The following is a 22,380-nucleotide window of genomic DNA, read 5'->3' on the forward strand; positions in this document are numbered from 1 at the left end:
TGATCTAATATATGACCTAACTCGACCTACCCTGCCTTCTCGCCATATCCCCAAATTCCTCTATCATTTAAAAATTCTGTTCCCTTACATCCACATGCTCGTCTCAGAGACTTTTACCAACCACTACCAACCACTACCACTTTCTCCGGTGACGCATTCAAAGCTCTCACAACTCTCTGCATAAAAAAAATCTCCCCTCACCTGAAGCGAATGCTCTCTGAGATTTGCACCTCACAATTTAGGAAAGATTTCTGGCTGTTCATTCCATCTAAGCCCCCCACAATCTTATTTAGAATAAGTTATTAAGCTGTGGAAGGGGCAAGTTGGGAGAGGGAGGAGGGGAGAGAGCTGGTGGGGGAGGGGTGAGAGCTGGTGGGGAGGGGACAAGGCCATGTTGGGGAGAGGGATCAGGACCACGTTGAGGTGGGGAACGGGCAGACACGGGTAGGTCTACCCGCCGAAATAAAGGGGCAATAAGAAGGCCATCTCGGGATCTACCAGCATCTTCTGGGGCTTGATGTCTCAATGGAAAACCCCCTGAGGATGGAAGTAGGCCATGCTCTGCTACAGCTGGTACATGAACATCTGGCAACACAACGATATAACATGACCCACTCTGCCTCTACACTGGCCGGGTCTGGATCCTGAGGGTAAGGGGAGGTGGGTGAAGGGCCCCTCCCTGCCAATCAACATCCATCCTTATCATCCTCTCCACCCCTCTCCCCTCACTACCCTTTCTCTCCTCACCAATACCCATTGAGACCCTCATGCACCCTTCATCGATATCCAGTTCCCAGCGAGACTCAGCCAGTAAACTCCTTCATATGCTCCAACCCCACCATCCAAGCTTGCCCCAGTGGACAACTTGACCACCCAGACCCACAACCACCTTGATGTAGATCATGGGAATGGGCTGCTTGGCCTTGTTGAAGTGCTGGGCCATGCAGTGAACCGTCTCGGGAACATAGTCCAGACCCAGATTCAAATAAACCTCCTCTTTCTCTTGGACACAATACAAACATGTCAGCTGGATTTACCCTTCAACACCCAGTGCCTCTCCCAACTGGAGTGCCAGCCCCTCCTGCTCTCTGTAGGCCTGATGCCCCCAGTGCTCAACACAACATGACATGAATCCAAGGGCTCAGCGAGCAGAACATCAATATGCCGTAGTGGACCCGTCCGCTGCCCCATCATTCGGCTTCTGGTGAGACTGCACGAAATGTGCAGCTCTGACCGCCCTCCCTCGTGAGGCAAGGATTCACCGGGAGAGAAAAACCATTGACGTTTCGAGATGAGAAATGTTTGCAGCCGGGTGTTGGCTGGGGTCGAACATGTGGAGGCTGAGTTGTTGGGACGATTCAGAGCAGGCGTTGATTTGGAAGGGCACCAAAAAGTTCTGGGGAAGTGAGTTATGGGGGAAAATACATTCGTGAAATGAATTGGGGAAACAGACTGGAGGGGCTGAGTGGCCGAATTTGGCGACCTTGTCTTGTGGTCTTGGCTGCTGCTGTCTGGAGTTGAAATGGCAAGAGGTCATGAGTTAATGGGTGAGGAGCAGGGCAGCCAGCGTCAAGGAGTCGGCACTGGTCAGAGGGGCAGGATGGAGGCAACAGAGAGGCTGCAGCGAGACAGATCGATTGAAGGAATGGGGAAGGTAGCAGCAAATGATATGCATCAGAGTGGGGGTGGGGTGGGTGCAGGTGGATCTTACCTTGACTACAGAGGAGTAGAAGTTGAGAAGAGGGACGATGATGGTGTGATCCAACTTTCGCACGATCTGCAGTTTGCGGTTCTATGGCGAGAGAGGAACATCAGCAAGGCTGGGCGATGGGTCGGGGCCCTGAGGGGCGACTTGTCCAAGTTGAGGGGGGAGGCGGGGAGGAGATTCGTCAAGAGGTCAGAGGTGGGGAACTCCTAGGGAGGCCGAAATGGGGGACTTTTCGAGAGTCAGTGGGGGGGACTTTTCGTGTCGCTGGAGCGGAGACTCGTCAGGGGGTTCAATGAAGTATCATTTCAGTTTTTATGATTGTTTTCCCAGCTTCTACTAAACAATGAATTTGCAGAAAATCTCTGATATTTGCCAGGTGTGTGTGTGTGTGTGTGTGTGTGTGTGTGTGTCTGTGTGTGTGTGTGTGTGTGTGTGTGTGGGTGTGTGTGTGGGGTGGGGGGTTGTGTGTGGGGAGGGGGGGTGCTGTTGTGGGTTTGTGTGACTTTCTCTGTTTCCAAACCCCATGGCTGCTTTGGTCTCTGTCAGATGCTCCTCTTTCCATCCACCCTTCAAAAATGTGTTTGGGGTGTTTGTCAATTGGGTGTAATTGTGTGAAACGGGCTCATGTGTCGCAAGGGCCTGTGAACGTGCTGTAGGCCTAAAGTTAAATATCAGGGTGTTCCATTTCCACACAACTGCTCCCCCCCCTCACCTTGAATCTCTTGTCCTGCAAGATCTTCTTGATGGCAATCAGATCTCCGGAGTCCACCAGCCTTGCCTGGTACACCACACCGAAAGATCCATTGTCGATGATTTTATCATCTGTGCAGGACACCACCTTGGGGACGTTGGGTCCATGACACGGTGTGGCCACCTCTGTTGTGACCTTATTGCCATGTCCTCTGGGGCAGAAGCAGCAGCATTTACACACCCAGAGGGTACACAACAGGTCATTTATCCCAACCCAGTCTTGCTGTCCAAGTTAGTCTCTACCCCTCCCTCTAACTCCCTTCCAAGGGTCACCTAAATGTCAGAATTGATCCTCTGGTGGTTCGTTCCAGCCTCTCAGTAGAAATATTGCCACCCCAGGTCCCTCTTTGATCACTCTCCTCAGACTGAGGCCAGTTCTGCAGCCGTTCACTTTGTCTACAACCCTCCCTCCATGAGAGGATCGGGTCATCCTTGACCTTCAGCACGTCCCGGGGAGATGAACCACTCTGAACCCTACCACGGGTTTAGCAGAAGCCCTCCACATTCCCAGAAGCTCAGCAACACCGTGATCTTCCATGATGCAAGCGTGACCTCGTCGCCTGAGGGAGCAGGTGGTGCGGAGAGAGCCCCACTCTTCACCGCTCAACTCTGTTGGGTCCGCCGCAGCAGAAACACTTTCTAGCACCTTGATCCAGGTCCACTGGGGGAAAGAATCCTATCCCGGTTGGGGGGGTGTGGGGGTGTATGCAAGGGTGGAAGGGATTTTGTAACCACGGGTGGGGGGGGGGGGGTGGTGGGTGGAGGAGCGGTCCTGTCTCTCAGTGGACAGATCCCATTCCAGGTGGAGGGGGAGCTCTGTCCCATTTCTGTTGAAATGTCTACCTTCCATCCCCCTCGCAACTTCTCTTCTCCCTCAGACACCTCACACTCTCCCCTGCCCCGATTCATCTACCACTCTCTCATCCCCCACCCAACACCACCCCCATGGTTTCCCCAGTGCCTTCCGTCCCCTCGCACCCCATCCCCCCAGCTCAACCCTATGTCCCCTACCTCTGATCCAATCTCCCTTGACATGACCCTGTGGTGCAACCCCGTTCCTTCGTTCTCCCCTCCACTCCTACAGACACTACCGCTGTATTCCCTCACATGCCATTGTTCTCCCCTGCCCAGTCCCCCCAGCATTTGTTGACTATTTTCTTGACATTGGCTCTAATTCCTCTTCCTAAGTGACATGATTTTTCACGTATCCCAAAAGAACTTATACCCAGAGATCTCCCCATAGACCTCCAGCGTGGAGCACAACTTGGGCAATGAGTGTGTCGGGTCTGTCAGATATATCAGAACAACTTCTGCAAATAATTTGATTTCATGCTCTTCCTGGCCTGTTCTGAAACCTTTAATGCCTGGATCCTGGCAAATGGCCTCGGCTAATCGCTCAACACTGGCAGTCAAAAGGCACCCTCTGATTCCCCTTAGATTTTGGGAACCCCGACTTCTTGAAGTGGGACAACACGTGGTGACCTATTTTCTCAAGATGTGGATCCAGGAGCTTGGACCAGTCTACCAGTTTGCCGTGGTCCGCCAGCATGCTTGCCAAGCTCCCCAACCCTGCACTCTCGTCAGTCCACCCGCAGATCTTGTTCTCCCTGCCTGCACTATAGTTCCTGTCCTGATTCCAAAGCATCTCCAATGCAGCTGTGTTCAGTCAGAACTCGAAGGACCCTGCTCACTGCACCAATTATTATGTGTGTGAAACTGATTCGAGGGGTCCCAAGGGTGGCGAATTTGAACACAGTTGTCTTTTATTGACACGTAGTGAAGTCGCATGAGGAGTAAAAGACACACACAGACACAAACTCGCCGGATTAATCGATACACTTGCAACCACTCATGGATAAAAGACTTGACAATCAACTTGTCACATACGATGCCTTGAACAGGTCATTCATTCACTCATTGATCTTGGATGCCTGTGGGTGGTAGGGGATATGCAGGTGGCCCCAAATACTTGGCATCACCACCCATTGCTGGTGGACGTTACCCGATAGAGTATTCCACATATGGAGCACGCTTAAATGGTGCTTGGTCGGCCCGCTGGCAGGACATCCGAGTATGTGCTGACCGTCGTGAGAACATATCACTTTTTATTTTGGCAGGGGAGAGGCCTGATAGGCTCAATTTATCTGACTTGGCCAGCTCCCGAACCCCAGCGAATGTGGCCCTTGGTTTTAATTGATGACAAATAGGGCATTTGGCCATCACAGTTCTTGCAACATCATGAGACCCCCAGATCCACTGTCCATCATAGTGCCCCCATATGCCCACATTTATGATGCACCAATGCTGCCAAGGCTCCGGGGTCACTCTGCTTGGGGAAAATAGTGGCAGAGCATATTTGAGCAGCTCAGTCCACAGTGGCATCGCGTCAGCTTCAGCGGTTTTCCTGGAGGTGTGTCCATCCACGTGGTGGACCCTGATTATTCTTTTGTTGTTCCACCTCTCAGAAGATCTGCCAGTGCTGTTGTCCTCAGAGCAGGCAGCCATGGATCTGCCTCCCTGTCTCCTGCCGCCGACCCATCCACACTGACGTGCTATTTGGCACAGCCCAGAAATCCTGTTGCACTAATCGGAAAAGAGGCTCCTGGGCCCGCCTGGTTGTCCCTTTTCGTATCAGTGCCACAGCTGCCAGCTTGGACAGTTGGCTCTCCCCTCCACCACACCCTCTTGTGTCAGTACTTTATCTGTGGTGGGCTGGAGCGCTCCCACCTTACACCTCTGTTTTTCGCACCTCCACCAGCCGGAGCCGTCAGTAAACCAAGCTTTTTCCTGCTGTCCAGCATCGAGGGTGTTGAACGGATTGCCCCAGGCCATGGTGCCAAGCTCTTCTCGGGGTCATTCAGGTGGGAGGCTGTCACTTTCAGGTAGGACATGATCTGTTCTTGCAAGTGGCTCAGCCCTTCGGGCCCGGCCTCTGTGCGGTCTGCCATGTACCACTTCTTCGGTCCGCTGTGAGTGGCATCCGCAGATTTAACCCATCACATGTTGGGGAGGTGTGGCTGGCGTGTGACTGTCTCTGCTGCCATCTGGTTCTCTGTGGTGAGCAGGCGAGCATCTGACACTCAGATGGGGAGTCGCGGGAGGCAACTTCCAGGAGGGAATTGAACCAAAAGCTGCGTGGGACTTGGCGACCTTGCCTCTTTTGCTCGAGGCTCCACTACGCCATTGTCTTCATGGCAGAGACAAGTCATTCAAAGGGTCTTCCAGTTTTGAGGGGTTGGGGGGTGCTTGTGGTCAGTGGCAATGGTGTTCAACAGCGTGTTTTGCCATTTAAGAATCTGTTTGTTGTTCAGGTCATCAATGAAGCGGAGAGTTTTTTTTTCTGGGCAACATTGTACAGTAGATGGAGGGGCAGGGTGAGATGGGGAATATGTTGGCACCAGTAACCCAAAAGACCCACAAAACTTTGTGCCTCAACTTGTTGGTGGGCACCGCAATGAGGATTTTGCTTTGAGCAACCATTGATATTTCTCTGCTGCCTGGATGCTCAGGAAAAGGACTGTTGGACTAGGACCCTGGACCTTTTCCAGGTGGTGCCTCCCTGGTGCCAGTGTCTGGGGTGTTGCTGCTGGTGTCCAAGACATCCTAAAGTGGGCCAGAGGTTGTGGTACATGGAGATACCAATGACATAGGGAGGAAGAGGGAAGAGTTCCTGAAAAGTGGGTCCAGGGCATTTGGTGAGAGCTGAAAAGAAATAGCATGAGGGGAGTCATGTTGGGATGACTGTCTGGGCCATGCGACAGTGAGAGCAGGAACAGAATGAGGTGGAGGATGAAGGCGTGGCCTGAAGGTGCGGGTTAAGAGCTCCTTGAGGACATCCTATTTGTCTTGCTCGGGAGGCTGATGTCAGAAGTCGATGAGCCTTGCTGCCATGTCCTGATGAGCAAGAACATCATGGAGGAGTAATGGATGTCATCAGTGGTGATCTCCTGGAGGTGGAACTGGTCCTTGGCCTGTTTGAACCCCACGTGTGGCTGCGACATCCAGAACGTTGACAGCTTCAACCAAACCATCTGAAGAGCCGCCTGGACCGTGATCTTCATGTCCAACTGAAGGGTTGGGTCCTGCTGAGGTCACCACTGTAGCAGGCGCGCTCCCGCGAAGTCTGGAAAGAATGACATGCACCCAAGAAGTGGAAGTGGAAGATAAGTTGCTTGAACAGGCAGCTCCAGCCTCGGGTTGGAAGGCAATCCTCCCGTTGCTCATTGTTTCCCACTATGTGGGTTGTCCCCTGGGATGAAGGGCATTGGCCCCAACGGGGTCTGCACTGTCAGCGTGTTTGTCGGCTCTCTAGTGTAGAGGCTCGTGTCTCGGTTAACAGGCCACTGCAACTCGATATGTCAAAAGAATATGAAGCCCAATTTTACCAAGGGTGGGTGTGGATATTTACATGAAACCCTGACACTCCCTTTCACCTGAAGGCCTCCGTTTATTCAATGAAACTTTAAAGTTACAGACACTTCTGTTGAGGTGAGAAGGGGAGGGGTTAGGATATTGGGGATGGGGGTGGGGGGTGGTTTCTTTATTCTTTCTTTTATAGATGCCACACATTAGATGAGCATTATTATTAATTGTGGGAATTTGTTGTGGTTATAAGTTTATAAATATTTTTTATAAATTATCGGCAGGACCACGAGTGGCAGATAGGATCATGGGGACTCTCTCCCCACAACCCACCCACCCCAAATATCAATGGGATAAACCAGGTTCATTGTCAACATCCTCGAGGATCCCTTCCACCTGCCCACAGCATTTAGCAGCTCTTCTCGTCGGGAAAGAGGTCGAGGAACATCGGAGCCAGTAGCACCAGGCCCAGAAACAGATTCTTGCTGCGAGCAGTGAGAATGGAGAATGATGGATGATCGGCTCAGACAAAGACTCCATGACTCTGCTATTGATTCAACAGAATTTATTTCTTTTTTGGGAGGGACTGCACGTGTATCATTTGTCTCTCTGTGCGTAGGTCCCGTTGTGTGTTTGCAGAGGTTTCACCATGAACGCAGTTTCCTCGGGTTAAATTTGAACGGGTACAGAGGAGCTTTCCTGGATTGGAAAATGTATCTCATTATACAAAGTTGACTGAGTTCGGGCTTTTCTCTGTTTCACCCCAAAATTAACTTTATTCTAAAATTATTGACCAAGAGGACAACTGTTCCATGTCTTTTCTCATCCTCGTGTTGCATGCCTATATTCCCTTCACTGCACACGTTCTCTGTTTAACATCATTCCACCCCTTTGACACCTTGTGGTTACTCCCTGCACTCTGTGGTTGAAGGGGTTCCCCTTTGTCTCCGCCCCTCAAGACCCCGAGGATTAGAGTCCTTCCCCACAGCGCCCTCGTGTTGGCTGCACCAAGCCTCAGTGCATCTCTCAGCAACCTGGAATAGGCCGGTGGGCAGCGTTCCCTCACCCACATCTCCATGTGCTAAAAGACCAGCAGGTTAACGTCGAACAGTTATGCCCTTCGGACCTCGATGTTGTGCTGACCTATCAATTCCAAGCAAAATAAAAAACTAGACCCTTCCTCCTTCATAACCCTCCATTCTTGCAATGGAGGGAGTGCAGAGGCGATTCACCAGGCTGATTCCTGGAATGGCAGGAATGACTTATGAGGAGAGATTGCGCAAATTGGGATTGTACTTGCTGGAGTTTAGAAGATTGAGAGGGGATCTCATAGAGACATAAAATTCTGGCAGGACTGGACAGAATGGATGCAGATGGGATGTTTCCAATGGTGGGAAAATCCAGAACCTGGGGCCATGGTTTGAGTATAATGGGCAAACCATTTATGACCGAGATGAGGAGGAATTTCTTTACCCAGAGGGTGGTGAATCTGTGGAATTCATTGCCACAGAGGGCAGTAGAGGCAGGTTCATTAAATATATTTAAGAGGGAATTAGATATATTTCTTCAGTATAAGGGTATTAAAGGTTACGGAGAGAAGGTGGGGACGGGGTACTGAACTTTAAGATCAGCCATGATCTCATTGAATGGCGGAGCAGGCTCGAAGGGTTGAATGACCTACTCCTGCTCCTCTTCTATGTTTCCTTCATTCATGTGTCCAAGAAGCCCTTAAATGCCGCTAATATTTCAGCCTTCATCACCACTCCTGGCAAGGCATTCCCGGCACCCACAACTCTGTGTAAAGACAAGTACCCCTGATATTGCCCCTAAACCTCCCTCCCTTTGCTTTGGGCTTCTAGTGTTTGCTTCTCTTATCTGGGTTTCAGGCAGACCAAAGGGCATTTTTCACTGAGATTCTGGTCTTCCAGCAGTTCTGGATGTCTGTCTCTGGATTCTCTGCTCAGGGGACCACCCCGCAGTATCTCATCAAGTCCTAGTCTCTGTGTCAGCAGGAATTCCATGCTGACCACTGCCTGATGGCTCTGTGATCAATAGTGTTTGTCTATGCAACCATTCCCATGAAGGTGATGGGGCAAAGTCCTGCTGACTAGGACATTGTGTGGCATCAGGGCCAGACCAATCTTTCGCAACACCTGAGACAGGTAGAACCTCAGCAAATAGCAGCTTTTGGTGCCCTTGCACTTTGTTTCCAAGCACAGCCATACCGAATAGCCATGCTGGTTAGGGTTATGCCCCCATTGACTGACGACGTACATGGTCCTCCAGACTCTATCCATTTTGGACCCCCACATGAATAGGAAATGTGTTTTTGGAATTGACAGGGTGGAGGTGTGGGGATGGGCCACACCTGCCTGACGAGCAGCAGTGCCGAGAACTCCTTGCACCTGATGACCAGGTTCTACCGGATTGACAGAGTTGGGCATCTCTGTGGTTCTCCCTGTCTCCTGGAACTGGGGGTCTCCTTACTGCTCCCCATCTCCTTGAGTTGGTACTTTGTTCTCCACCATCACCACAAGACAACCAAGGCCCCTGGATGGAGGGCAGTGGCGCAGAGACATCAGCGAGAATACGGGTAGTTTCAACAGGGTGGGGTCCATCCTGATGCCTGATAACAGGAGGAAACCAACGGGGAAGAAGGATGCAGGGCATTTGATAGCAGGTGGGGCAGGGTGTAGACATGGCAGCTGACTGGAATTGTCAGGGGGATACTGAGACCTGGGAGAGGAGGGGAAGGAGGGTGCAGTTGTGTTCTGACGAGAGAGTCTTGAGGGAGAGGCAACATGGGTGGAACCTCAAGGCAAGGGACCCCTGAATTTTTTGCAGGCATGGGTTCTGTAAATAGACTCAAAGATATCCAGCAAAGAGCATCTTTGTTCCCCCTGCCATCAGGAAGGAGATATGGAGAAATAAAAGCAGAAAAGCTGGGGAGGGAAATAGCTACTTCCCACAGGCCATGAGATTGACAAGGCAACATGAGCTGGATGGGAGCTAAGAATGAAAAGATGGAGAGAAATATGGACTGATTACAACAGCACAGCCAGCAGGAGAGTGGGGCCGAAGGGCCTGTTCCTGTGTTGTCTATCTGGACCAGCCTTTTGAGTTCAAGCTTTAAAAGACCAAACCATTTTTAAATTTAATATCAATGGTATAGAATGAATCAAGAGACAAGATGTATGTCCAGCGGCAAGCGTCAAAGGCACTTCCTGAAACGGAGGCTCTGACACCACAGGGAGGTTCTGGTCGGAATGAGGCCCGGCTTCCTCTGGAAGGAGGAGAGGAGGCAGGGATAATGTGGGGGAAGGGGTGGAGAGGGGAGGGGGTAGGGATGCCTTCCTCCGTTCACCTCTCATTTCCTCTACACCGTACCGCTCCTCATTCCCCTGCCCATTCCCCTCCCCCATCACCTCCCCATTTCCCGTGCCCCGCTCGCCTCCCCCTCTCCCCTCTCCAACCTAACCCTAACCCCGAACAAACCCCAACCTTAACGTTAACACTACCGATACCCTTAAACACTACAGCACGTCCCCAACCCTAACTTTTATTTCCACCCTATCCCCTAACCCTATCCCTATGCTGTCCCCTAAACCCAACCCTAAACCTACCCACCTTCCCCTAACCCCAACTCACACCCCACCTCTACCTCCTACTCCTACCCCCTTCCCCTAAACCTAACACAAGCCCACTTCCCCGAACTCTAAACCTAACCCTAAACCTCGACCTAACCCGAGCTCACATCTCCTAACCCTAAACCTAACTGTATCTCTACCCGTCCCTGACCCTTATCTTAATTCTACCCACCTTCTCCAACCTTAAACTAAACCCTACCCCTATCCTCTACACCAACCCCCTTCCCCTATCCCTACCCCATACCCGCACCCCCTACCACTACCCCATTACCTACCCCTACCCTCTCACTACCCCCTTTATCCTACCCCCTTCCCCTATCCCTCTATCCCCTAAGTTAGGGATAGGAGAGGGAGGAGAAGGGGAGGAGGGGAAGGGGAGGAGGGGAAGGGTAGGAGGCGAAGGGGAGGGGGAAAGGAGAGTGGAAGGGGAGGTGAAGTGAGGAGGGCTGAGTTTAGGGCATAGGTGTGAGGGTAGATGAAGGGGAAGGTGAGTGGGAGGGGGTTGGAATGGAGGAGAGGTAGGAGAGAAATGGGGGGGGGAATGGGTGAAGGAATATTGAAGAGGTGGGGAATGGAGTTGGCAGGGCCAGAGGGAGAAGGGGAGGGGTTCAGGCCATCATGATGTTGTCCGTCCTCTGTTCAGCTGGGATGCAATGTTCTTCTGGACTCGTGTCTTGTCTCTGAGATCGCTCCTTCTCCTGGGAAGAGAAATACGAATGAGAGAGAAGCCGTCCCCGAGGCCTGATCACGATGACTTTGGAGGGCCCCAACTCTTCCCCCATCACTCCCCTCCCTACCCCTGCACACTAGGGCCTTTCCCTTCCTCTGCTTTACCTGAGGAAGTGTGTTATGGAGAAAACCACAATCTATATCTGCAGAGCTCAGAGTACCGTGTCTCCATCAGGCAACACCCTGGTTCACCACGACATGGCAGCAAGATGCTGGACAAATCATGGATGGATCAGTCGAGTTCCTTCAGCTGACTCATCTGAACCTACCCCACAACAATATTACTCTTCCCTCCCTCTCACCAGTACCTTCTGTTTTTCTTTTATTCCTGTCCCTATATTAAAATCTTTTTCATGCCTTTTTTGGACCAGCCTCCACTACTACCCCTGGCAATGCATTCCAGCCACCCACTACATACTGTGTGAATAAAATATCCCCCTCACATCTTGTCTAAAGTTCCCTCATCTCACCTTATTTAGACGTCCACTGGTATTCTCGCCCCAGGAATGCACACAATATTCCAAGTGTGGTCTGACTAGAATTTTATACACCTGCAACATTACCTCTCAGTTCTTGAACTCAATCCACTGACTCCTGAAGGCCAGCACACAATACACCATCTTAAACTCCCTCTCAATTTGCACAGCAACCTTGAGCGATTTATGGAGCTGGATCTAAATATTTCTCTGTCCTGCACACTGTTCATAATCCTGCCATTAACCAAGTGCTCTGCCCTCACGTTCTTATAATACGCATTCAATAAAGATTTTGGTCTATATGAAGCTAATTTTAATGGGTCTCCAACCTTCTTTCGAATAATTTTTATTCGTGCCCTTAAAAATGACTCTGGAAATAAACCTGGAGCAGTTGCTTGTTTAAGTACATCTGTATTTACAGGATTCAACTCCATCTGTCACTTCTCTGCAAACTGGATACCTATGACAACCTTCTACATTGTCTACAACATCTCTACCTCTGTGTGATCCCCTGACGTACCCACCCTTCCACTCCCATCATCATTCATAAAAATCACAAAGAGCAGGGGTCCCAGAGCAGATCCCTTTGGAGAGCCACTAGTCATTGTTCCCTCTACTACTACGCTCTGTTTTCTGCAGACAAGACAATTCTGAATCTACACAGCCAAGGCTCCATGGATCCCATGCCTCCCGAAGTTCTGAATGAGGCCACCGTGATGACCTTGTCAAGCACCTTACTAAAATCCACGTGCAGTGCATACAGACCTTGACCTTCATCTATTTCCTTTGACACCTCCTTGAAATACTCAATTTGACTCGTGATGCAGGACCTGCTCCTCACAAAACTATCCATGAGTTTCCCCAGCATGTTTGTGCATTGCCCTCGGCCCCAGCATCTGCAGACTTCCTGGCCAGTCCCTCCCTTACCCCTTCCCAGAGCTTCCGCATCCATTACAACATTAAGCATTGCTGCCCAGTACTGCCCAGTACAGACCTTTGTAAACATTCTCCACAACAAACTAACCCTTACCCGTTCCACACCCATAACTATGGGTGGATTAAATATCCAATTAACTTCTTTCTTAAATAATGCATCATGAATTTGATGTTGATTCCAATTTTGAATAACTTTTCATAATTCTCGTTCAGCTCCTTTAAAGTTAGATCCATTATCAGAACATAATTCTTTTACTTGACCACGTCTTTGAATAAAACGCTAAAGAACATTAATAAAAGAGTCTGTATCAAGCAATGACGCTACTTCAATATGAATTGCTCTCATAGTCAAACACGTGAAAATAACTCCATATCGTTTTTCAACACTTTGTCCTCACTTTACTTGCAAAGGACCAAAATAATCAACTTCCACGGATGTAAATGGGAATTCATCAGGTGAAACTCTGTCCTGTGGTAAATCTGCCATTTGTTGTTGTCCAGGTTTTCATTCTCTCTGTTAGTCACAATGAGATGAAACCTCATGATTTCATTATTAATATATTTAAGCACTGATGTTCTATCAGTCCAAAACACAGGATCTGCTAACTCCATCTGTAATTCTCTTCTTAACATAGCGTCCATTTTGCTCGCCATAATAGCAGCAGTCAATTCCATTCAAGGTCTGGTGACTGACTTTAATGGAGCCATTCTGGCTATTGTAGGGTATGTTGAGGTAGATAATTTGACACCAGGTGCACAGTGGGGATAAGGTTCAACGATGATGTCCGGTAGACTGAGACAGTTACTGTGACGTTGGGTTCACCGCAGTAAAAAGGTTTAACAGTAATGTACGATAAACTGTGTCAGATACAGTGACACCAGGTTAACAGTGGGGAGAAGGTTTAACAGTAATGTACGATAAACTGTGTCAGATACAGTGACACCCATTCACAGATGTGTAAATGTTTAACGATGATGTATGGTAGACTGATAAGAGATACTGAGACAATGGGTTCACGACATTAAAACGGTTTAACAGTCATGTACAATAAACTGTATGAGATACTGCGATACCAGGTTCAGAGTGGGGAGACGTTTTAACGGTAAAGTACAGTAGACGTTGGGATATACTGTGACGCTGAGTACAGGGCAGTAAGAAGGCTTAATGGTGATGTGCTTTAAACTGAGGCGGATACTTTAACACCAGGTTCACAGGAGGAAAAGGCTTAATGTTTATGAATGGTAGACTGAGGCAGAAAATGTGAGATGGATTCCACAGTAGTAAGAAGGTTTAACAGTGATTTACTATAAACTGTGTCAGATACTGTGACATCATGTTCACATTGGGGAGAACGTTTAACAGTGATGTACGGTAAATTGAGATGGATACCGTGACATCGGGTGCACAGTGGGGAGGAAGTTTATCAGTATATACGATAGACTGAGATCAATACTGCGACTCCAAGTTCACAGTAGTGAGAAGGTTTAACGGTGATGTACGGTAGACTGAGGCAGATACTGTGACACCAGGTTCATGTTGGGGAGAAGGTTTAACGGTGATATACTGTAAATTGAGATATATACCGTGGCACCAGGTTCACAGTGGGGAGAAGGTTTAACGGAGATGGACGGTAGACTGAGGCAGATTCTATTACACCAGATTCACAGCAGGGGAGAAGGTTTAACGGTGATATACTGTAAATTGAGATATATACCGTGACACCAGGTTCACAGTGGGGAGAGGGTTTAACGGTGATGGACGGTACACTGAGGCAGATTCTATTACACAAGGTTCACAGGGGGGAGAAAGTTTAATGTTGATGTACGATAGACTGAGGCAGAAACTTTGAGACAGGATTCACATTCGTGAGAAGGTTTAATATTGATGTACGATTAACAGTGTCAGATACTTTGACATCAGGTTCATATTGGGGAGAAGGTTTAACGGTGATGTACAGTAGAGGGAGTCAGATACTGTGACACCAGGCTCATTGAATTGTTCATTTATCTTAATTACAACATCTAATTTATATGCTCCATTTTTTTGTGGCAACTTCCAAACATTCCATAAACTTCTATTCTAATCAGATTTTGTTCATTTAAATAGGTCACCACTAAAAGCCTAAATCGTTTGGTCTCTTAAGTACGCTGCACAAAATTAAATTCTTTACCTGGGTTTGGTTCAACGGCACTTCTGTCTGCTTCATTATTTTTTCAGCCCCTCATTTGGTGCTTTCTGCTTTGCCCAGCTGATACGCCAAATGGGCATCCAACTCTGTCTTCTCAGCTTCACACAACATTTCCTCTGTAAACTTGAGAAAACCAAGAAGACTAAAGTTAAAATTTTCACATTGGCATTTTCAAACACAAAAATGACGCTGAGTTGCAATTTCACTTCAAAATCCCACTTGCTAAACTTTCAAGCAACTGAATCGCATCCAACAGCTGGAAAATTGCAAGAGAACTGCTTGGTTAAAGCAAAGACTCCACCCAGTCACCCCATTAAAGGCCTCCAAGTTAACAACAGATAGCAACCTGAAAGTTAAATACAAACATCTGTATCAGGAATATTAACGGGCATTTAAAAAAAAAAATCACTTCCACTATTGAAAGAAAACTCCTCAGGGAACATCAGGCTCTTGTTGAACAATTCCTGTTGTATTGCTCAAAATGGTTTGAATCTTGATTTCAAGCAGAGTCATTTGGTGAGATTGTTGGTCCAGAACAAACCCTGCCCACACACTCCCTTAAATACCTGCAAAGACTTGGTTCAGCTCTGCTCCATGCTAAAGCTATCAAGCTTTTCTGAAGAGATAACAGACTTCAGATGCTGGTACATTGAGTCACAAAAACACTAATGCTTCCCTGAACAACACAACAAGAACCTTCCCGAGTGGTAAATATCAACAAGACATAATATAATTTAACTGTTGTGTTTGTGTCGTTGGAGAATTCCCTTTCCATTCAATCAGAATTAGAGTTTTGGGTGCCGTATTTGAGAAAAGATGTGCTGGTGTTGGAGAAGGTCAGAGATGATTTACTGGAATGATATCAGGAATGAAAGGGTTAGTGTATGAGGAACAATTGTCGACTCTTCGACTGTACTAGTTGGAGTACAGAAGGATATGGGGGTCCTCAGAGGCATTTCAAATGCGAGAAGGCCTGGACAGAGTACATATGGCAAAGATGTTTCCCATGGTAGGGGATTCTAGGACAGGAGAGCATAATTTCAGGATAAAAGGGTGTCAATTTAAAACAAATGTGGAAAAATTGATTTTGTCAATGGGTCGTGAAACCCACGTGAGGTCATTGGGTGTATTTAAGGCAGAGATTGACAGGTATTTTATACGTCAAGGAATTAAGGGTAATGGGGAGAGAGCTGGGCAGTGGGGCTGAGTGGAAGAATGGTGGAACAGACTCGAAGGGCTATCTTCTGCTCCAAAATCTTGTGATCTATATCCTGCTGGAGACCTAGTGAACCCTCCTCTTGTATTCCATTCTTAGAAAACATTCTGCATCATGGTTTTATGTCATGTGAACCCATTTCCGATTGAATCCCATGTTACAAATAACCCAATGCAAATTCTGCATTGAGAGGACTGCAGCTTCCTCTTTTTAAAAATTGTTATGGAGGAGCTCAAATGAGATTTCTTGCTTCTTTTTTTGAAAGGGTTAAAATAGAATCGAATAAAGTAGGAGAGGGAAAAGCAGAAGAATTTATGTACAAGTGGGATTCGAAATTAATGGTTGGTGATAAAGATACACAATTGTTGAAACATTTGATTAATATATGGAATAAAATAAATGATGAAATTGGTGTAAGTGGATGTACATCACCCAAAATGGCTTTGATTCAAAATCCTCGTATCCTCGTATCTTCAGGATCATCAATTGCTGGATAGCTGGTTTCGTAAGGGGATTATAAATGTTGAAGATTGTTATGAAAGGGGTCAATTAATGTCATTTGAGCAACTGAGAAATAAATATCGTATAACTCATCGCAATCTTTTTTGCTATTTCCAACTAAGAGCATTTTTTTTTATTTTTTATAATTTTTTATTTTTCACACCATAAATCACATTAACCATGATACACATATTTTGCTTTTCACACATATACAATGTCATTTCCCACCCCCCTCCTCCCATCCCACCCTCCCCACCTACCCCCTCCCGTCCATTTAAGGTATAAAATCTAGGATACATTAAACAAGTCAGACAATGTTGTCATTCAATAAAAATACACCAGAAATTCCACTGAGTCCATTCTTTTCATTTCCTTTTCCTTCCGTTAACTTAGGTAGTGATTGTCCCCGGTAGGTTTTCGCTGTTGTGTTTAATATAAGGCTCCCATATTTGTTCGAATATTTCAATATTATTTCTTAAACTATATGTTATTTTTTTCTAATGGAATACATTTATTCATTTCTATATACCATTGTTGTATTTTCAAATTATCTTCCAATTTCCAGGTTGACATAATACATTTTTTTGCTACGGCTAGAGCTATCTTAACAAATCTTTTTTGTGCATCCTCCAAATCAATTCCAAATTCTTTGTTTTTTATGTTACTTAGGAGAAAGATCTCTGGATTCTTTGGTATATTGTTTTCTTTATTTTATTTAATATCTGATTTAGATCTTCCCAAACTTTTTCAACTTTTTCACATGTCCAGATTGCATGAATTGTTGTTCCCATTTCTTTTTTACATAGAAAACATCTATGAGATACTGTTGGGTCCCATTTATTTAACTTTTGAGGTTTAATGTATAGCCTGTGTTTCCAGTTATATTGTATCATACGTAACCTCGTATTTATTGTATTTCTCATCGTTCCAGAGCATAACTTCTCCCATGTTTCCTTCTTTATCTTTATATTTAAATCCTGTTCCCATTTTTGTTTAGTTTTACCATTTGTTTCCTCATTCTCCTTTTCTTGCAGTTTAATATACATATTTGTTATAAATCTTTTGATTATCATTGTATCTGTAATCACATATTCAAAGTTACTTCCCTCTGGCAAACTCAAACTGCTTCCTAATTTATCCTTCAAGTAGGATCTCAATTGGTAATATGCCAGTGCAGTATCTTGAGTTATATTGTATTTATCTTTCATTTGTTCAAAGGATAATAATCTATTTCCTGAAAAACAATTTTCTATTCTTTTAATCCCTTTTTGCTCCCATTCTCTAAAGGAAAGGTTATCTATTGTAAAAGGGAGTAACTTGTTTTGCGTCAATATTAGTTTTGGTAATTGATAATTTGTTTTATTTCTTTCTACATGAATCTTCTTCCAAATATTGAGTAGATGATGTAATACTGGAGAACTTCTATGTTGTACCAATTTTTCATCCCATTTATATAATATGTGTTCAGGTGTCTTTTCCCCTATTTTATCTAATTGTAATCTAGTCCAATCTGGCTTTTCCCTTGTTTGATAAAAATCTGATAGGTTTCTTAATTGTGCGGCTCTATAATAATTTTTCAAGTTTGGCAGTTGTAAGCCTCCTTGTTTATACCATTCTATTAATTTATCTAGTGCTATCCTCGGTTTCCCCCCTTTCCATAAAAATTTCCTTATTATTTTCTTTAACTCCTTGAAGAATTTCTCTGTCAGTTGTATTGGCAATGCCTGAAATAGGTATAATATCCTTGGAAAAATGTTCATTTTAATACAGTTTATCCTTCCTATTAGTGTTAATGGTAAATCTTTCCAATGCTCTAAATCATCCTGTAATTTTTTCATTAGTGGATAATAATTGAGTTTATATAGTTGGCCGAGATTTTTGTTTATTTGTACACCTAGGTATCTTATTGCTTGCATTTGCCATCTAAATGGTGATTCTTTCTTAAATTTTGAGAAATCCGCATCATTCATAGGCATTGCTTCACTTTTATTTACGTTGATCTTGTAACCCGACACTTCTCCATATTCCTTCAATTTCTTATATAATTCTTTTATTGATAGTTCTGGTTCTGTTAAGTATTCTATAACATCATCCGCAAATAAACTGATTTTATATTCCTTGTCTTTTATTTTTATCCCTTTTATATTATTTTCTGTTCTTATCAATTCTGCTAGTGGTTCTATAGCTAACGCAAACAATAAAGGTGATAGTGGGCATCCCTGTCGTGTTGACCTGCTTAAGTTAAATTGCTTTGAGACATGTCCATTTACTGTCACTTTCGCTAATGGTCCCTTATATAATGCTTTAATCCAATTAATATACTTCTCCGGTAAACTGAATTTTTGCAATACTTTGAACAAATAATTCCATTCTACTCTGTCAAAGGCCTTCTCTGCGTCTAAAGCAACTGCTACTGTTGGTGCTTTATTCCATTCTACTGCATGAATTAAGTTAATAAATTTACAAATATTGTCTGTTGTGCGCCTTTTTTTGATAAATCCAGTTTGGTCTAGATTTACCATTTTCGGTACATACTCTGCTAATCTATTTGCTAATAATTTAGCTATTATCTTATAATCTGTGTTAAGTAAAGATATTGGTCTATATGACGCTGGTGTGAGTGGATCTTTCCCTTGCTTTAGTATTACTGTAATTATTGCTGTTTTACATGAATCTGGTAAGCTTTGCGTTTTATACTAAGAGCATATTTGAAGGATAAGTTGGGACCAACCATGTTGTACTGAAATAGAAATTCCTAATAAAGAGGAATTGTTAAAAAAAATTATTTGATGATGTCCTCTTTATTACAAGTAGGAACTTTTAAATGAGAAGTTCATAAGTTGAGACAAAAGTGGGAAATGGATCTGAATATTGTAATTGATTGGCAAATATGGGGAGATCCATATCAGGATCTCAATGCAAGACATAAATTAGTTCAGTATAATTGTTTTTACATCAGTCATGTAGCAGATGTCAGCAAGGATTTTATCTGAAAGCTGCACTTGGAGTCAGGTGACTCAGGCTATTGGATTTGAAAACCTCCTCAGGAAGCTGATTTGGCAATAGAAACATAGAAGATAGGAGCAGGAGTAGGTCATTCGACCCTTTGAGCCTGCTCCGCCATTCAACGATATCATGACTGATCTTAAAGTTCAATACCCCGTCCCCGCCTTCTCTCCGTAACCTTTAATACCCTTATACTGAAGAAATATATCTAATTCCCTCTTAAATATATTTAATGAACCTGCCTCTACTGCCCTCTGTGGCAATGAATTCCACAGATTCACCACCCTCTGGGTAAAGAAATTCCTCCTCATCTCGGTCCTAAATGGTTTGCCTATTATCCTCAAACCATGGCCCCGGATGCTGGATTTTCCCATCCTTGGAAACATCCCATCTGCATCCATTCTGTCCAGTCCTGCCAGAATTTTATATGTCTCTATGAGATCCCCTCTCAATCTTCTAAACTCCAGCAAGTACAATCCCAATTTGCGCAATCTTTCCTCATAAGTCATTCCTGCCATTCCAGGTATCAGCCTGGTGAATCAACTCTGCACTCCCTCCATTGCAAGAATATCCTTCCTTAGATAAGGTGACCAAAACTGCACACAATACTCCAGGTGTGGTCTCACCAAGGCCCTGTACAGCTGCAGTAAGGTATCCTTGTTCCTATACACAAACCCTCTTGAGATGAAGGCCACATACCATTTGCCTTTTTATCCTCCTGCTGTACCTGCATGCTCACCTTCAGAGACTGGTGTACAAGTACCCCTAGGTCTCACTGCACTTCCCCATCTATTAATCTATTGCCATTCAAATAGTAATCTGCCCTCCGGTTTGTATTACCAAAATGGATAACCTCACATTTATCCACATTGTAGTGCATTTGCCATGTATTTGCCCAGTCCCTCAATTTATCCAAATCACACTGGAGCTTCCTGACTCCCACTTCCATGCACACAACCCCTCCTAGCTTAGTGTCATCTGCAAATTTGGAGATATTACATCCAATCCCCTCATCCAGATCATTAATGTAAATTGTGAATAGCTGGGGTCCCAGTACAGATCCCTGTGGCACCCCACTGGTCACCGCCTGCCACTCAGAAAATGAGCCATTTATCCCAACTCTCTGTCTTCTACCTGCCAGCCAGTTCTCAATCCACATCAATACTTTGCCCCCAATCCCATGAGCTTTGATTTCGTAAGCCAGTCGTTTATGCGGGACTTTATCGAAGGCCTTTTGGAAGTCCAGGTACACCACATCCACTGGCTCTCCCCCATCTATTTTACCTGTCACCATCTCAAAGAATTCCAATAGATTTGTCAAGCACGATTTACCTTTTGTAAATCCATGTTGACTCTGTCCGATCCCTTCTCTGCTAGTCATATGCTCCACTTTTACATCCTTAATAATGGATTCCATCATTTTGCCCACTACTGATGTAAGGCTCACCGGCCTATAATTCCCTGCTTTTTCTCTACCCCCCTTTTTAAATAGTGGGGTAACATTAGCTACCCTCCAATCCATAGGTACTGATCCTGAGTCTATCGAGTTCTGGAAAATAATTCTTAAAGCATCTGCTATCTGAATGGTCACTTCCTTGAGTACCCTACGATGTAGATTATCTGGTCCTTGGGATTTATCTGCCTTCAATCCCATCAATTTCCCCAAGACCATGTCCTTAGAGATACTGATTTCTTTCAGTTCCTCCCTTGCATTAGTCTCTATGTATCCCAACATCCTTGGGAGGTTATTTGTATCTTCTCTTGTGAAAACAGAATGAAAGTAAGAATTTAATTGGTCTGCCATTTCCTTACACCCCATTATATATTCCCCTGATTCTGACTGCAAGGGACCTACTCTGGATTTCACCAATCTTTTCCTCTTGACATATTTATAAAAGCTTTTGCAGTCGGTTTTTATATTTGCCGCAAGCTTACTTTCATAATTTATTTTTGCTCTCTTGATCACGTGATCCAGGGGAGTTGTATTAATTCACTTCAATGCAGCATTTTGGATCTATTGACCAAAGTTCCACACTGCAGCAGTGAGGAAGGAATTCACAACTAGTTTTTCTTCTACAGTTACTTCTTACACCAGTGAAATTGAATAAAATAAAATCAGAATTATCACATCAATGTTTTAGGTGTGGTGAAGATATCGCAACTTTCTTGCATTCAACTTATCATTGTCCTAATGCAAGATCTTTTTGGGGAGAATTACAATATTTATGGAACAAGTTATAGGAGATGTTTTTCCACAGAATCTGACCTTATTTTTATTAAGAAATATGGAAGGAACAAGGACCAAATTAAATCTATTAATATATCAATTGAAATTTGTTAAATTAACGTTAGCGGTGATGAGGACATGTATTGAACTTACTTGGAAATCCCATATATTTTTAGGGATGCCAAGATGACATGCAAAAATTCAAAGTTGTATTCCTTTGGAAAAAATTACATTTCGCTTGAGAAATATATACTCTATGCTTTTGCAAATTTGGCACCTGAATATTCAAATATCAGGCTTCAATTTGTAATAATGCCCTTTCCATCCCTCTAGACATGTGAGATTCTCCTCTTAGTTAATTTTTTTAAATTTAGATTTGTTAGATTTCTTCGCCACCGTGAAATCTGGGGAAGCGGACGACTAGAGCAGGGCACCAGAAAACAGAAAGACCACACCCCACCAACATCTCAGAAGCAGAGGATTCAATCCACGGGTCAGTGACCAAGGAAGCAGACCAGTGGGGGGTTCTGCAGCTGAAAGACCCACATAGGTGGCAGGCTGTTGGTGACTTGAGGAGAGGAACCCACGCAGGCTGTGGGCTTCTGGACAAAGCAGTCAAGGAACTCACACCAG

Source organism: Narcine bancroftii, chromosome 11 (genome assembly GCF_036971445.1).
Source record: "Narcine bancroftii isolate sNarBan1 chromosome 11, sNarBan1.hap1, whole genome shotgun sequence".
Lineage (NCBI taxonomy): Eukaryota > Metazoa > Chordata > Chondrichthyes > Torpediniformes > Narcinidae > Narcine > Narcine bancroftii.